We start from the raw sequence: 4,756 nt of genomic DNA, 5'->3' as shown, positions 1-4,756 counted from the left end.
ATAAAGTTATTATCCTCATAAATCTGTAATTCAAAAGTAAGCTTTGAATCAGGGTTACACCTAAGCGCGTAGATTATTCACTGAAGTGATTAAGACTCCATTAATCAGGAGAATTAGAAGCTGAGGCAACTGCGCTCTAGACCGACTCTAAGGAAGCACTTCCTTGGACTTGGTAGGATTTGGTTTCAAGCCCTGCCGAGAGCACCCCGACTGAATCATCATCAGGTCCACAGTGAGGCTGTCAGCTACTATTTGCCTGGTTACCTGAGAAGAATATCAGCTTTGTGAGAAATACCATCAGCATATGCCAACATTTTATTAGTAAGATAAAGGAAGAATCCGTTCACTTACGAGTTTAGTTTACTCATCTTGTTTATTTATTCATGTGCTTGATGGATTCTCGGCTGATCGGTGAGTCTCTTGGTCCGTCGCCAGGATTAGGAAAAAAGTTTCTGACGGATCGTGATGGAGATATATGGTTGGCTTGGCGGCTCTCAAGGGCCTGACGAAAAGTTGGGGTCAAATGAAGTGTTAATAAATTGCCCTTTTAGAGGGATGTTTGGGGAGATTAAAACTGATGATGATGAGTATATTTTGGGTTAGAGGAGGGTGAACTGAGGAGGAGCTTTATGCCATCATTAAATTCAGTCTGCGGCCTCAGAGCCACTGGAGCATACAAATGAATCTTTATAAAAATGATCCATTAAGTCGGTGCCAAAGTTCTATGAACTGACCGCTCTCCATCGCAAACCTGTAATATTTATGAAGACATTTATAGCACAGTCAGCCATACGTAGAACTATGGACTAACGTAAAAGAAGACGAGGGGACATTACTATGGGTTTTAAGTGGAATGAGAGTTCAATGGTTAAAATTATGTTAGAGGTTTGCACACTCTATTTTTTTTTTTTTTTTATTGCTATTGACTGGCTCCACTCAGGGAATATTAATTGATATGGTGAGCGCGCACACACACACACATATGTATGACCCCATATGAATGTATCATCACACTCTGCTGCTTTAATTAGCTAGATCGTATCCAGGACCAAATTTGTTAAAATTTCCCTTCTGCCAGTGTGAAAACATCACATAAGCACGGGTTTGCTATCATTAGTGTTACTATTGATATTATCATTATTATCATTGTTATGATCATTATCATAGTCATCATCATTATCATCATCATTATTATCATTGCTTTTGTTATCATGATTAAGATAAAAATTATCATTATTGTTATTATGATTATCATTTCTATTACCATCATTTTTATTATCATCATCAATAGAGATAATAATAATAGTAATAATAAAAATGATGATAATTATTATCATCATCATATTATTAGTAGTAGAAGTAGTATTACCATTATTATTATTATTATCATCATCATCATCATCATCATCATCATCATCATCAGCAGCAGCAGCAGCAGCAGCAGCAGTAGCATCATCAGCAGCAGCATCACTGTGAAGGCTATAATTTAACTTCAGCCTCCACACGCACGTGCGCCTTTCCCCTGGCGGGTCGAGGCAGCCCGGCCCGCGGAGGAATGCGATGAGCGAGTTTCCTGGCATTCTATGCCTCTGACCCGGAGATTATCTCTGTGGAGATATTACTATTATCATCATTATTGTTGTTATCGTCTTTTTTTTTTTTTTTTTAATCTTCGTTGTTGTCATTCTTTGATGACAGGATTTAAGAACAGTTTACCTGAAAACGAAATTTCTCTGTTTTCTTTTTTTTTTTTAATATGTTCTGGAAATTTCCAGAGCAAGGTCATGAATAATTTACCCACAGGTAAATGAGGTTATGTTAATTTTATAAATGCGGTCGTTAATTTTGAACTGAAATGTGTCAGTCCTGGAGTTGCAAATTGCCCATCTTTTTGTTAAAATCTGTCAACTGTCACTCTTTGCATAAGAAATGATGTTCATGTCATGTCTAATAAAAAGATAAAATAAAAATATACAAAGAAAAAATATTGGAAGTAAACGGGAAATTGAAACTAAAATAAAATGGATCTTTTTGAAAACTGAAGCTGAACTTTTGAATCGAAACAATTTTCGGCGGACGTCATTCTCTTTCTTTCTCGATATAATTAACAGCCTTTTCTCCATTATTACTGAAATTGCAATGGTGACATTAGCCATCAGTTTATCAGTTATTACCAGCTATCACCACTAATGATAACGCTATCATTTTTCATCATCGGCGTCGACATAATCATTATGCTTATAATTATGATCGTTATCAGCTTCATCAAATTTATAATTCTTGAATTACATTCATCTGTTCATAGTATCTCCATTCTCCGAGACAAAATCAAACCTACTTCATGTCTTCACCATAAACAAAATTTTCGTGACATCTGTTCATCTCTTTCACTCTGCCGCCGCTGCCTCCTTCGGTGGCGATAATCACACAGCACAAACTCGTACTTATTGAGCATACATTGTCCGAAATATTAAATGATTTACCTAAAGCTCCTCATATATAAACAAAAAAAAAAAAAGAACGTTTTTACCGTTATTCTCCCGCTTTCAAACAGCTGTTCAAAGCTACATTCTGAAACCTGCCATTTACGTTTGAGTCCGAATAGCTATTACAGTTCATTGCTTAAACGATCACATCAACGGCGGCGTGGATTACTTCATCTAATAAAAGTAGTTTTCATCGACACGAGACTCGTGCGAGTGGGCGATTTCTTTTTAAATCGCTCACTCGCACGAAACTACGAATCTCATGAGTCGCTCAAAGGCTCGCTGGTTGCGTCTCCACCGATCTCGTTTTGCGAGTTGCAGTCGGGATAGCATTCGCTGCCGTGTAGCGAGTACGTTGCGTCCGCGGTGCGAGTATATGCGTTCGCTCGACTCGCAAGATGCCCAGTGACCTCTGGAGAGCGGAAGAGGGCGCGTTGCCACCCGTGACACCTCGAAGTGACCTCGATGAAACCTCCTTGCGGCCTCCAAGCGAGTTTGACCGCATTAAACCAAAATTTTGGGGGGGGGGGGGGGGGGGGTCGCAAAAAAAGAATTCTTCGTTGATTTGGGTTAAAACCCCTGTGCTACGACGGGTATGCATAAACAGTCCGTATATGTCATATCCACTGTGATTTCTGCTCATTTATTGTGTTTACGAATAGATGGCTCCACAAAGCCAAATAAAATCAATACTAGTTTTAGCCCAAATCACCCACCTACCCTTTTTTTTTTTGATTTTCGGAAAAAAACTGTTCTATTTGTATATTGTTATTAGTTTTGTTGACAACATGGCAATAGACCTGACGTCAATGATGATAAAAGTAGCGATGTAAATAGCTTTAGAAAAAAAAAAAAAAAATCAGTTAAGGACACATAGGCTTATTAATTGACTCATTAATGGCTGAGCATTTGCGGAGCCGACCATGTGTGTGACGATTCGCAAAACAAAACTGTCATTACATGTCCCGGCCACAATATTTGGCATCTGTGAGTGTGGAATGCACACACTGTTTGGATACATGCACGCACACACACATCTATATGGATTCAAGCTGTCTATCTGTATCTATACTAATCTCTCTCTCTCTCTCTCTCTCTCCTCTCCCTGATCTCTCTCATCTCCTTTTCTCTCCCCTCTCTCCTCTCTCTTTCCTTCTCTCTCTCCTCTCTCCTCTCACCACTCAAATTTTTCTTCTTTTCCTCTCTCTCTCTCCCCTCCTTTCTTTCTCCCCTCTCTCTTTTCCTCTCTTTTTTCTCTCTTTTCTCTTTTCTCTCTCTCTCTACTTTTTCTCTTTTTTTTCTCTCTCTCTTTTTCCTCTCTCCTTTTCCCCACCTCTCTCTTTTTTCTCTCTTTTTTCTCTCTTTTCTCTCTCTCATTTCCCTCTCTCCTCTCGTCTCTCTCTCTCTTTTCTCTCTCTTTTTTTTCTCTTTTCTCTCTCTTCCCCTCTCCCCACTCTCTTTTCTCCTCTCTTTTCTCTCTCTTTTCTCTCTCTCCCTCTCTTTTTTCTCTCTTTTTCTCTCTCCTCTCCTTTCTCTCTCTTTTCTCTCTCTTTCTCTCTCTCTCTCACTCTCTCTCCTCTCCTTCTCTCTTTCCCCTCTTTCTCTCTCTCTTTCTCTCCTCTCTCTCTCTCTCCTCTCCGCCCCTCTCCTCTCCTCACCCCTCTTTTTTTCTCCCTCCACTCCCTCTTCCTTTCTCACTCTTTTTCTCTCTCTCTGTCTCTCCCTCTCTCCTCTTCTCTCTCTCTTTCTTCTTCTCCTCTTTTCCCTCTCTGTTTTTTTTTTCTCTCCTTTTTTCTCTCTTCCTCTCTCTCTCCCCCTCTCTCTTTTTCCTCCCCCTCTTTTTTTTTCTTCTCTCCTCTCCCCCCCTTTTCTCTCTTTTTCCCCTTTTTTCTTTTCTCTTTTTTCTTTTTTTTTTTCTTCTCTCTTTCTCTCTCTCTTCTCTTTCTCTCTCCTCTCTCTCTTCTCTTCTCTCTTCCTTTCCTCTCCTCTCTCTTCTTTCTCTCTCATTCTTTCTTTCTCTTTTCCTCTCTTTTCTCTCTCCTCTCTCTCTCATCTCTCTCTCTTCTCTCTCATCTTCTCTCTCTCCTCTCTCTCCTATTCGCTCCAGCTCTCTCTCACTCTTCGATCTCTCTCCTCTTCTCTCTCTCCCTCCTCTCCTCACCCCTCTTTCTCATCTCTCTCCAATCTCTCTCCTTCCCCTCTCTCTCTCTTTTCTCTCTCATCTTTCTCTCTCTCCCTCTCTTTTCTCTCTCTCTCCCTCTCTCCTCTCT

At 40.0% G+C, this 4,756-nt stretch overlaps 1 protein-coding gene across 1 annotated transcript in view; it reads right to left on the bottom strand.

Annotated features, from left to right (window-relative positions):
- Window positions 1-1,070, bottom strand: part of LOC125040980 (carbohydrate sulfotransferase 5-like) — a 31,334-nt gene extending 30,264 nt beyond the window's left edge. The window contains exon 1 of the mRNA XM_047635802.1: window positions 352-1,070. The gene's annotated coding sequence lies outside the window, so the exon portion shown is untranslated. The remainder of the gene's footprint in view (window positions 1-351) is intronic.
- Between the last annotated feature and the right edge of the window lie 3,686 nt (window positions 1,071-4,756).

Source organism: Penaeus chinensis, chromosome 29, assembly GCF_019202785.1.
Source record: "Penaeus chinensis breed Huanghai No. 1 chromosome 29, ASM1920278v2, whole genome shotgun sequence".
NCBI classification, from domain to species: Eukaryota; Metazoa; Arthropoda; class Malacostraca; order Decapoda; family Penaeidae; genus Penaeus; species Penaeus chinensis.
This window is presented reverse-complemented; position numbering and strand designations above follow the sequence as displayed.